Below are 13,924 nucleotides of genomic sequence, written 5' to 3' on the forward strand. Positions count from 1 at the left end.
AAATTTTTCACAACTTTTATCTTTAATAATCTTAAAAAAAATAGTACAATACCGTTACAATAGAAATAACACTTCAACATAAGTCCGAACTCACTTTCACTCACAAATGGCTAGCTCTCTATTGAAGCTAGCAACTACTATCAAATCACACGTAAAACAGAGCACGCAAACTGGCAGTTCTCATGATCTACTTCACTGCTCAATGTTAACCCGTTTTATTAAATCCATCTCTTCGTGGCAGCGTCCACCAGCTCACTGGTAGACGACGTCTCTTCAACCACCATCCGCTGCTGCTCACTTTAATGCTTTTATGTTGGGCGTAATCTGCGTACGATGATGATGACGAAGAGACAGGCGACGTTGTTGCGTTTAGAAGCCAGCTCACGTGTGACGTTAGTTAGAAGTGACGCGTAACGATTTACCCGGAACAGTGGAACCAAATGTCGAACAGAAAGTCCATTATTATGCCTTTATGTTTGAAATAAGGCTTGTGAGAAAAGTTTAATCAGTGAAATTATTCACAATTTATGAATGCAATCGTATTACTACTTTATTGTAGTGTTAAGTCATCTAAACAAATTTCAAAAACATTTAAACATCCTATTTATGATAAAGCATTCTGTCGCCTAAACCTTCTCAAGCCCAAGCCCACTATCCAGTGTCTCTGCAGTAGCGCATGTAGCACGTTTTATTACGATGCTTAAGCCGTTTATCCACTGCCCTGCTCTTACCCTACTGCTCCACAACGCAACACAGCATCCCGTACAAGCTGCGTATGTTAGCTGCTGATAAAGTGTGCGATGTTTCTCCCCCTTACCCGGTTGTTTGACCAGCATATCTCAAGCCCTCTTGACTCTCACTCAACCTCAACCCCGTGCGCCTCTGCTTCCGTTTGACTGGCAGCACAAACAGTCTCTGCCAGCGACGACCCATGTCATCTCTTCTCGTCTCCATCAGCACGTGTGTTGCTCCACGTTGAACGTTGACTCACACACACAGCGATTTAAATCAAAGCTTCAAATCGAGTCGTCAAGTAGACTCTCCGCGCGGTCCGCGCAGTCGACAATCACGCATCAAGTGAACGACCTACCGCGGACTCGATTGCGATCTCGAGCGTCGTACGTACGTCCATTCACATCCATTCACCCCTCCTCCTGGAACGGACGAGTTCCAGTTTTTTTTTCGCCGGGATTCTAGGAAGCGCATCTCGGCTGCGGCCGATTCGTCCACCCAGATAAGCTGCGGTGGCGTCTGGCCGGATTATGTGATTCCATAGGCTCGTTGCAGTCGCTTTTGCTCGCTGCTGCTGCTGCTGCTGCTCTTGTGACGGTTTTCGGCCATAGAAAGCACCCAGGTACGCACACACCCAAGGGCGGAGGAAGCAGCGGCATCGGAGCGGTTTGTCGGGGCGAAAGAATAACACTTCTGCAACGGGGTCCGGGGGTGCGAGAATCGGTGTAATTATGCCTCGTCATAATTACCGGGAAAATGTGCGAATTTTGACTTTTCAACCTGCCACTAGGTGTGGGGTGCAGCCCCGGGCGCACCTTTTTTTTCCTTCGGGATGTGCGGCATCGGCTTCCCATGTTTTGGCACTCAGCGAGGATCCACCCTGGGCAATAAGCCAGTGAGAGAGAGTGTGTAATAATAGTTATCCTCTGCTTCGTTTAACCATCCGATCCGGATGTATGGGCCGCGCTGCACGGGCTTGCAAAAGGGGAAAAGATGATCAGCTCAAGATAATCGATACAATTATCGGAGAAAAGTGTTCAAACAATATGGAGCGACACGCCTGGCAAGGGAAGTGGTAAGATCGTACCAAAGAAAGTGCAACAAAACGGGACAGAGGCAGCATGAAAGGCACCTCTGGAAAGCACTTTGCGCAGGCGCTCGATAGGATGCCTGAACTGCAGAACTTGATTGACTTCAAGTGGCATTAGGCGCTAGAGATGCCCGTCCCAGGGCTATGATGACCGGCTTAAAACAATGCGCTTTATTTATTGTTTTGCTCCGCATTTACACGCTGGTGTGTTTTGGCAGTCACTAATTATAAGTGAATGGGCACGGGATAGCTTTTTTTGGATCACCCCCAGGGGGATGAGGGTTCACGTTATCTAGATCGGGCTAAAGGTGATTGGGCAAATTGAGGTCCAATGTTCAAGGTGAGAAATCAAGTGTGTGTAAAGAATAAGAAGAAAAATGAGTGTGAAATCTATTCAAGATGGATTCCTTTTCGGTAAAATGAGCAACATAAGAGAAAAATCAGTCAACCATTAACTCATTGGTAAATCATAATTTTTATTCATAAATACATGTTGTTTATATACATCCAAGTGTCCGAAACTCGGCTTCAGTTCTTTAGCAATGAACTATATGGCACTAAACTTGTCAAGATTGAGTTATTTTTCACACCAAGTGCAATAATATTCACATTACGTCTCCATTCGTCTCTTTTTATGTGCATACATGTCCCCTCTCCCCTTCCGCAATACATCTCCCTCTCCACCAATCAAACACGTGTTTCTTGTAGCGTCATTTTTCGACCGAAGCAACAAATCGCAATAACCCGCTTGTTAAACATGGCAAACAACAGCAGCAGACCCTGCCACCTGCACGCTTAATTATGCACCACGGCGCGGAGGTTTTGCGCATTTCTGCAGCGGGTTTGGTGGCTGGAGCAGGTTTCAACAACGGACCGCACGTCGTGTGTGGCGACATTTACGAGCTTGTTTTTTTGATAAAGTGGTTTCTTTTGACCGCCTTAACGCGTCCGGGCCGGCTTAATGCGTTTCCCTGGCTTGCCCAAAAACAGAAAACAGAAGCGTATTTTGGTTTGTATTTTTCACTGCAAAACAAACAAAAAACAAGCTGCAAATTGCAACACATTAACTGGCCTACCGGTCCACCATTTTGGCGGGGAGAGAGAAATTAAGCAACAAAAACTAAACGTTCAAAAGAAATTAAGCAGAGCGGGGGAAAGAAAGTTCACAAGCGCTGAAATGACGCGAAGGTAGAAGAATGTCTAAATTATATTAAATACCATTCCCAGCAGCAATGCTTAAACGGTGCACACTGCCGCCAACAGCCATAGTGTGGAGCAGTTTTTCACAACGTTGTACGGCCGCTGTGAACACACAAACCACAAAAGACAATAAAAGTTATGGAGAGAAATAGCAGGTTCAGTAAAAAAAATGGTCGTGATTTTATTGCCACTTTCAAAGTCCCCAAAAACAATCACAAAATCCCCAAAAACAAAATCAGAAGGGCAAGAAAAACAAACGCATCACGAAATGCTGGCAACCGACTGGTGGCCGAAGCGCCAAATAAATAAATAAATAAATAAAAAAGCAGCTTCAACCCCATCGTCAGCCTTCACATTCCGTTCTCCGGCCGGTATCGAAAGATGAAGCGCGAGAAAATTAAGCAGCTAAAAACGGGAAACTGAATGATGAAATTGCCAACATCCAGGGTGCGCTCCACTCCGCCACCCCGATTGCCGGTCGCCGGTTTCGTGAGTGATTTTCAAATTACTACCGCAAAACAGACGCTCGAATAGACGTTCGCTCGCGTCCGAGGATATGAAGAATGGATCCTCCAAAATGGCGTCGCGGAAAAGAATGATTAATCCGTCCGGGCAGAAGGTAAAAGATGTGGGAAAGGGAGGAAAAAGAAAACGCTATAAAAACGCACCCCATCATTGCCATACTACACGGCTGGTAAAGGGGAGAGGCTCGAGATGCCTTTCGAACGATCACTTTTGAACGGTTGGCTAAGGAGCTGGAAGCGCAAACGAATGGACGCAATAACAACAAGAAACAAAAAAAGCGTTGAGGTTGCTTGCTCCACCTGGGTGGGTGTGCCTGGGAGGAAAACGCGGCAACGCGGGAAAGCTTTTAAACGCGGGGTGGATAAGAAAAAATGGAGAATTTAAACAATCCACTCAAACCGTGAGAACCGGCCACGATCAAGAATTTCCCGCAAAACGTTCCGGGCTGGCCGGGAAGAAAAATGTGGCCGATTAGGATCGCTTAGCGCAAGCACGTTCGAGCAGTGACAGGGACCGCTTTCGGAGTGCACCTTCTTCTCGCGATCGAGCAGTCACGATCACGAGGCTGCGTTGTGAGTGACTGATGGAAAAGTGCATTTTCTTGAAGGTCGATCTCGATTGGGTTTGAATGAAGACATTAACATTTATTCTTTAGCCGAACTGGACCGATAAAACTGACCGAAGGCTGGCCCAACTGTTACCTTCTTATCGAAAGCTCATTCATTATCCCGCAGTTCCGCCAGATAGTGATCGGTAAAAGCGCACACCTAGCGATACAAAAATTAAGTCCGAGTGCTGCGCAAACTGTCCCGAATGGCCCACAAAACTAATTTTAATGAACATCGCATTTGAATAATGCAACCTTCCGAAAAACTTTTCACGTTTTACTCTTCTTTGCCAGAGAAAATAAGAGGGGGGGAAATTTTGCTCAGCATAAGAGGGAGCCTCTTCATTTTTGGGGGCAGACTTTAATTGAATTTAAAATGGCCGACTTAAACGTCCGAGCCGTTGCAGACGGCAATTGTTCTGTGCGAGTCATTTTTTTTTCATTAAACAAAATCTTCTCCCTTCAAAAACTCCATAAAGCGGTGTGAAATGAAACCAGTTTTTTGTGTTGTTGCCCTGTGTGGCTGATTTCTTGGACAAGCGCTCTCGTGCGCTTTAAGGGGGAGTGAAAGGAAGGCCTGCTGGAGTGACGACGCGAGTCGGTGGTAATCAACAGACCATGAAATGGGTAAAGTCTGCCCCTGTCTGTCCCTCTCTGTGTGTGTGGGGACGCGTGAAAACGAGAGATGGAAAAGTTGAGTTGCAACGGAACGGGGGAAAAGAACAACGTTCCACACGCCAGGGAGTAAGAGGAGCATCATGTCACTCGGAGCGGAAACTTTTATTATTTAATAAACATGTAGTTCTTACGCGTATTACTTATTGTTAAGTGGTTTGAAGGTTGTGTTTATTACTTGATTATCAACCTGCATGGAGGGATTGGAGGGAGGAGACTCTCATCGACTTTTTTTTCTTGTTTTTCGCTACTGCTCTTTGGTGGAACAAAATGGATGCCTGCTGTCTGAAGAACTGTCGAGACATGTTTAACACCATACAAGCACAAGCCAGACAACATCTTGGGGTTTGTTAATGTGCTGGTCCGAGCGTCATGCCACAGTCCGCAAGAGTGGCTGCGATACCCTGTGATCCTGCTAGCATTATAAATAAACTTAAGAAACACACGCACACACATCACCACCATCAAGCGGGGATGAAAAAAAAAGCTTCAACTGTAAATTATTCCTTTTTCGATGCACAATCAGCCCTAAACTCAACGCTGGTGATTGCTGGTGAAAGCAAAGTACGCTCATTAGGGTGCTTCCTTTCGATTTCCCGCCAACTCAAACGTGCAGCACGATCGAACGATCATGCTCCTGCGGCTGTAAGTGCGCTGTAAGTGCGCCTTTTCCTCCACTTTTCCTCCCTAAAATGTCACTTAACAAGAGCACGCGGTAAGTGGAAAGCGGTTGATTCTACCGACTACCGTTTCCGGGCTTAATCTTTCACTTTCATCGAGCTGTTTCGAGGATGACAGCCGAATCTGTGCGGTGTTAGAGCACTTGAACTGTACCCTAGCAAGATGTTTCCGTTAGGGAAAAAATGGTATTCCGGTATGTTATGCTCTCCAGCAAACCGAACCAACGTACTGGGCATAGATTTGACCCTTGAGCTGCTCAGAGTTCAAGCTTCTGGCAATGTGTTTCGAGTTGGTGTAGACGGAGATCTCCATGTTTTGCATATTTTAGTTAACCAATTATGGTAATTCTGTTTTGCGTGCACCTTATGCAATCCCTGATCGTTCTAATATCGTACGGTTGACTCTAATTAATGCTCACGATTACTGGTCCGTAAATAGTATGAAACCGTATTTTATTACCTTTATCCGTTTATGCTACGTCTGAGCATCACTGCAATTTCTACATACAGTCCAACCAATAAATTCCATTTCTTGCCTTCTATAAAACCTATTGCAGCATTCAGTTCAATTCCTACCAATACAAGCTTTCCTTAAACATGCACGCCAACGTATGGAGTGCATGAAAAATCCCAAGCCATCTCTAATCTATTTACCCAACAAATCATTGCTACTGGCAGAGCCCTTGAACCGGGTTTTTTTTACAATTTTTATACGACTTGCTTACCGTCATCGAACTCTAGACACTTCTAGCACTGTAATAAAATTGTTCCCGCAACCGTAACAATTCCTTAGCTGCAATAAAAATATGCCTCTAGCAATTGCAAACGTATGAGATGCTGCGCCCTTTCTGCAATGAATGCATCTGCACTCGTGCAGTAGCTGAGCGGACAGCCACGAGCGTAGCCACTGATTATTCTCTGTAACCATCCCAACAGTGCAGCCCGTGAAAAATCAAACAGTTCTTTGCGCTCGCTTTATAACACAGCAAGAAGCCCGTGTACTCGGTTGCATTGTTGTCTATTACACTGCAGCCCGTAGTTGGCTATTATTATTGAGTGATGCCGTACAGTGTCATGTGCCTGCGGGCAGCCACCGAACAGTGCAACCAACTGCTCTGACGTTCAAGTTTTCCTTACCGTCGATCGCAAGGCAAGATGCACTGATTCATTCTACAAATCAGGGTTTTTTACTCTCTTCCAATCACTTTGAACCGGCAAACACTTCGATCTTCAAGCTCTCCTCGACATCCCGATCGACGATCAATAATGCAGTAAATTAGCATTTAATTGAAATTAGCATAACCGTAACCGAGCAGGTGTTTGTATTGAATTAATCATCCCACAACACCGATCCCGTCGATTGATGAGGACGATGATCAACTGTTTCTGCTCTCTTCGCTTCCTTGCGTCCTGTCAGTGATTGACAAGGTGGCGAAGAGATCAGTTTTTGTAAGTGACAGAACGGATTCGCAGGCTGATCGAATTAGTGTCGGTTTGATGGTCAGCCGTAACCGATTGCAAAATTTATACGCATTTTGTCGGATTATGTGTTTGGCAGCAAGGCAAAGAAAACGAGAGTATTTATAACACTGCATCTGAATGTAGATATCGGCGAAGGCATTTACATCTTGCCTTTAAGTTGGCCTTTTTCTTCTTAATGGATCAGTTTTCCTGCTACTCGATACCAAGGTCATTACGATAAACGGATGCACGTTGATTGCTCCATTGTGGATTTGGATTTTTTTGGCTTCTACCGCATGGTGTAGTATGAGAAATTGCTCCACTTAAGTGACGGAATGCACGCGCACGTTCCCAGCTATCTCGGAACCATAAATCTACCCTCCATGGCAACCGGCCAAACACTCTCGGGTTTGGCACGAAGTTCATCCCTCTCATACCAGATGCGCACTAGAAATGCATTTGTGTCAGGTCGGGGTTGATTTATCTTTCTAGGTTAACCACAGCACCGGCTTAAGAGTGCAACAATGAACAAAATAAAACTACAAGATCCTATCTAAAATTAGCCAGATCTTCGCTTCCGGACTCTGCCTTAAATAAGTGTTCTGTGTATGAACACGACAACTCCGGTAGCTTGCCTACGAACTTCTGATGTCCACATTCAGGGTTTGTTGTCAATTTACGGCCACACACGAACGGTGCAGTACCCGTAGCTACAGATTGTTCATGAAGGTTATCATCACCGCACCGTACCTATCAGGTATCATCACCTTGCTGAGGCAATGCGTTCCGCCGGTGGGAAATGACACCCCCACGATGACAGCAGCTAGTTGAGGCACTGCTAGAAACGGATCTTCAAGCATGATCGATTAGCTTCTACCGAAAGCCAAGCAAAGGTTCACTTCTTCACAGGGAGCTCTCCTTAGGACATCTTGCCCTTGGGTGACTTCTGAGATCTTCTAGCCCACACCATGCTACTGACTTACTGAAAGCTAAACAACAACGACGCAGCGGGTCCAACAATCACCCGGAGAGGTTAAAGATCCTTACAGAAATCTTTCAACAGCGGGACCACACCTCTCATCGTACAAATTGACCAAAAAACAAAAAAAAAAAACGAAATGTGAGTGCAAAGAAAAAGATAAAAAGAGAGAGAAGAAGGAAGCGGGTGGTCCAAAGGAAGCGAGTTCTGTCTGACCTCCTCATGGGAAGGATCAATTGCAATTATGTCAGTATTAACGCTGATTGAAACATCCTTCCAGATCAGGTGGTCGTCAATCAAGTGGCATAAGCCGATCGTAATGAGTTTATCCTGCAAAAATTCTACCAATCATTAACCGCTGCATACAAGCATTACCTCCAGCCGGGAGAGAACCAACCCGTCAACCGTTCACACCTCCGGTGGTCCTCCTGTCCATGCGAAGATCGCAAAACCGATCAGAACCGAACACAATTAATATTATTTCATTTCTGGGTTCTCAAGCCTCTCGGCATGTCTTTTTTTATTGCTGTTGCTGCTGCTGCCGTTACGTTCGTTTTATTCTTCCCGACATGCATTCTACTACCGCCTGCCCGCTCTGTCAGCCTTTGATCTTTGATCTTCCTCAAACATTTTACACAACTTTTGACAGCCTGCCTGCCTTTCCCGAGCGGTTTCGGGATTTTTGTATTTACGTTTGGCCGACCTAACAGGGAGAACATTCCAATACGGCAAACACGGTTGGCTTGCGCGAATGCTCCGTGGCACGGTTTTATTGCACTTTTGTGCTTTGTTCCATGTTTTACAGACAGACACACCGCAACAGTTTGTCTATTGCTCAATCGATCCGAGTCTGGACCGAGCTTTCCTCACCTTTTGCTCTTCCTTGTCCTTTTTTCCCTCCTTTGCTGCTAGCTGCTGTCGACTGTAATGATTGTACTGAGTGGTGATTTATGTTCCTGTACCGATCGACAACATCATCATCATCATCTTCAGCATCTGTATCGTGTGAGCAGGCTGGTTGGCTTGCGTTCGGGGTCAAAAGGCTACTGCCGGTGCACCGATCGTTCAACTTTATCGTTTAGCGGATCATTTGGCGGGATGCTTTCAAGGTGCCCGAAGGTGCTGCCGGTCTTGAACGGAGGCATGGATGAGAAAGACCGCACAGATGCCACACACATGCCGTCAGCTCACACTTGCGCAGCGGGTGATCTTGTACGATCTTTTATCGTCAACCGCATTGCATGTCGGAAGGATGGCGCGTATTCTTGGAAGATGCTTAGATGTGATATTAGATCAAACTCAGAGGAACCGCTCAGATAAAGTAGCCGTAACCAGGGCTGGGCAATTGAAGAAGTTTTAAATAGTAAATAATATTCCTGAAATCCTCTTTTAAAACTCCGCAATAACACAATATGCCGCATGAATGACAGCATTAACATTTGTTATTTGTAAGAATATTACCTTTATTTTATTTTTCTTTGTTTTATTAGTATTGTTGTAATTGTTAGATGAATATTTAATCAGAAACCAAATGCATGATCGATGCTAAACGCTGTAATACGCATTCCTGCATGCTGATTTTGGCTATCCATCTTTCAAATACCCTTTCATCCATCCTAATTCGGGTAGCTTAGCGTAATCCTTTCCCGCAAATTCACCAACCAGCTGATTAACATGTTGACGACCTTCAGAAGGTTTTAGTCAAAGCAAACCCACTCACTGATTTCAATCCTCATCGAAAAGAAACTTCATCAATTAGTTGCACGAAATGAAAGTCCGACCTTCTAAAAGTCGAGCAAGCTTTGCGCATGATTCACCTACCACTCTTCCGATTCACGGTTGATGAGATGAGACTCGAAAAGCGCTTGCTGATTATAATAGGGCTGATTTGCCATTCTGGGGGCAGCGCCGGATCGGCAACATTTAGCAACTTTCAAAATCGCTTCCTTAGTCCTCCGTTTCGATTCGGATCCCCCCCTTAACTTGCTTGGAAAAAAAACAATTCCAACTTATTTTACCCTCGGTGGGGGCGTAAAATCGAGAAAGAATGTTAAAAGCATGGCTAATTGATATTTCACACTCGAATTAAAACCGGGATCGCGGTTCGAGATCCTTCAGATACACCCATTGTACCCTGTATGACTCAATCTGTTTTGAGTGTTTGGGATTTGTGTGTGTGGGATAGCTAAATAGCGAGAGAGCGAGTGAGAGGATCACGTCGTGTCTAATAGCGGGTAATAGGCAGACGACCTACATGATAGTCGAATGGAATGGATGGATCACACGACACGGTTGAAAAAGGTGGGAAAACGGATCAAGCAAGCGCCATCCTACAAACGAAAGAGATTTTTGAGGAAAAAAAACAGGTACCGAACAATCCTAATTATACTTCGAAACGTTTCGTGAAGGGGCGTCAAAATTCCTTTCCAAAGAATTAAAAACATAAAGCCTCCCAAAGTGTCTGTGAGCGAGTGAGTGGCGATCGTTCCAAGGTGGGATGAGCCACACAAAAAAAAACACATCCCAAACGGGCGGAGAAGTGATGAAGATCGCACACCTCGCTCACCAAAAAGATCGAACCATCACCATACCGGAAAGATTTAATTACTGTACGCCTAAGCGCAGGCGACGAACCTACTAAAAGGTTCCGAAGCCATCGGCGGGCAAAGAAGATATCGTGGGTGCGATTTGTTCGTTTGCCTACGTGTGAGTGTGTAGGAAACGCTACATCCGAAACCCCAAAACATCCTACCAAAAGGTGATAAAAGCAGCGGGAGAAATGTGCGAGATATTTACATGGGCTTCTGCCAGTTTGCCGAACGGTCACTTTCTGTGGTCCCACCGTTCTAATGATGCGTTCTAGCGTTTGGGTCGTTTTGAACAGCCGAGTGCAAAGGCGGGAGACGTACTGTCGGTTGATCTTTCCGACACACCCGAGGACCACACACACGCAAGGATGCTTTTCGAAACTTGGTGGTCAAGGTCCGATTGGTGCCTTTTGCTAATAACTTGATTAAGTAATTAATCTTTTCCTCGCTTCTGCTATTCCTGTATTTGTTGTTTGCTCTACAGCCTTCGACGCTGTTAGGTACCGACACTTTACATGGTCTACTGGGTGGGTGAGCATTAAGTGGGTGGCCATTTCTTTCTAGGCCATCTAGGTCCGAAGGAAATATTAAAAAGCTCAACTCTGTGTCTAATGTATGGTGGATGTTAGGATCGAACGCATCATTATTATCATGACTGGATGTGTAACGTTTGTGGGCCTGTTTGCAGAGCTGATGGAAACTGAGCTACAATTAGAAACTTCCCCTACAAAGAACAAACTGCCACCCATCAAATCCTACTAATCAAAACGATCATTCGCAGCATCGCGCTAACAGCAACATGTTATTAAAACCGATCCTGAAGGCAACAACAGCTACAGCAACAAAAATCTCATTCCAAGCCGCTTGGGTGATGGAGCAAGTTTCCATTCCCTCGCCGTTGGCACCCCATTTCCATCCCCAGACCACCCCAGCAGATTTACCTTCCCAACCTGTCGGAATGGAATGTAACGAAACAGTAAAATATTTAATAACGCCGAAATATCGCCACGGAAGCGTGACAAATTCAAATTAAATTAAAGAAGTTGTTTGATGAGCGAAGAAACAGCTCCGTCCGGCTCCGGTGCATGGTGAGTCGACGAAGGAAGCATACGCGGACGCGCGAGCAGGCTCGTGATGGAGCCATCGCACGTATCAACATCACTTTAACAAACTTGTTTGATCATGCTCATGTTGTTAGTTTTTCTCGTCTTCTTTTTTTGTGTTGTTGTGTATTAATTCTGTTTCTCCACCGAAAACCACTGACCGGGTCTAAAGGACGCCTTTTTTATTGCCATTAATCGCGACCGGTCATTAAGACGACCAGACTAATAATGTGGAACTGAGGCTTTGTGTGTTTGTGTCTATCTGTGTGGGTTTGTAGTGTGTTTTTTCTTCTATAATATGATTCGAGAATGAATTGGATTGAATGGAATGGAATTCCATTTGTTTTGTGAGTGTGTGCGTGAGTGTGTTTTTTAAAGATTGTGATGAGTCAACATAGTTGAGGTATGTGTTTTGGGATGAGTGAGGTTTTTCTGTTCAATGTAATTTGTATGGATTCATAACTTAACGGATTTATTGTGTTAAATTATGGTGATTTGCAAATACAACCGTCTTAGCTTAAATATATATCATACAATATTACTTGTTGAATTCAGCAATCAACAGCCCATTAATGTTATTTCTAATTTTCATGTTCACAATAATGTGTTCATAACAGGTTACATTTTGTCACACTATTTGAACGAATATCGAACTCTTAGTTCATGCCTATCATTGCTTAATTACGAGCTATAGGAAACACCTAGAAATCTAGGATCGATCGCTAACCTACCTGCACAATCATTAGAAGCACTTCGTTCCCGTTGGGCAGCTTCCCAATTCGCAACAGGATTTTACGCCTCTAGGTGATGACCTCCCATCAAGACCCGAATGGCCAACAATCACCACATCCAATCCCCACCTCTGTCTCGGCCTGAAAGCACTTCCGAACATTGTTTTTTTTTGCTTTTCTTTTTTTCCTTTCTGGTTTCGTTTACTAGGGATGCTTATCAGTTAATGTAAAATCTCTCACAGGCAAAGGAAAACCTGATATTTTTCCTTCCAAAACCTGCCCATCCGGCAGCACTCTGGTGTGGGAAAAACTATTGCACACCTCATACACCACACAGACGGACGCGGGTGTGCTTCCAAAACCGGCTGCGTGTCCACTTACCGCCTGAAACGATAGCTAAACGAGTTGCTTAAGCTACCAATCGAAACACCAATCGGGGCAAGAGTAAACACAAGATAAGGGTTTTTTTCCTTTGCCCTTTTTGCTTATTCACTCCTGACGCCACGCACATAAGCACACTTACGCGGCAGGCGCAATGCGTGGTACGCGAGTGGATCGATTACGGATAATTCCTTTTTATTGAATCTAATGGCAGTTATTAATGGCGATTAAGATTCAATTCCGATTAAATTATAGGTTCCGCGACGGGCGGGAAGTTGGGTTTTCTTGGCCCAACTTTTATTTTTGCAGGCCCATTTACTCAGCATAGTTGCCGTGGCCTATGGATATGTGGTTCTCTAGCAAGGTTGGAATGTTATTCGATGTGGAGTGTTGGTTTTTTAACAGAATGTACTTTTGTAATAATATGTAAAAAATAAATTAATAATCTAATATCAATAAGAAAAACAAAATATTTTTTATCTATTGCGACTATTTAAACAAAATAATGAACCAAGCACTGAAAATATTATTTTTCTTTTTTTTTAATTTCACATTTATCATTTCCCACACACTCTAAACTCAAAACATGCTTTGCAAAGTGATTGGACTACTCCATGGCGCACACTTTACGCTATCGCTTCTGCGATACCCTTTCATTTTGATAATCATCGGAAACGTACCGCCCGCTAAGGTTTTGCTCGCTCTCTCACACTTTTCACGCTGTCCGATCTTTATCAGTCGATCGCCATCGCTTCCTGTTCCACCTTCTTCTCATCCTACTGATGCCTCAGGATCAACGCTGCCAATAATTGAATTAAACTCTCTTCCCACAGCTTCTCACGGAAGTGTGATCGAGACCAGCACACTCCTGCCCTCCCCTAGCGGATCAATTCGTGTATTCTCACCTTTTCCTCGGCCCTCGACATAAAATGCTCAACACCGATGAACCCTGCGATGGGTCCCAAAATACCGATAGAATGTTAATGAATAGCACTGTGTATATAATTACGGCTAACCAACAACACAAACAGCAATAAAATCTCTCGCTTTCCACTAATTACTTAACATCCATCCATCTCGATCGTTCGGCTCGGATTCTACAGATCGCGATGCATTGGCTCATCGCCAGCAACAGCAGCAGCAGCAGGAGCAACAACAGCAGCACACTTAAC

This window comes from Anopheles coluzzii, chromosome 3 (assembly GCF_943734685.1).
Source record: "Anopheles coluzzii chromosome 3, AcolN3, whole genome shotgun sequence".
NCBI lineage: Eukaryota > Metazoa > Arthropoda > Insecta > Diptera > Culicidae > Anopheles > Anopheles coluzzii.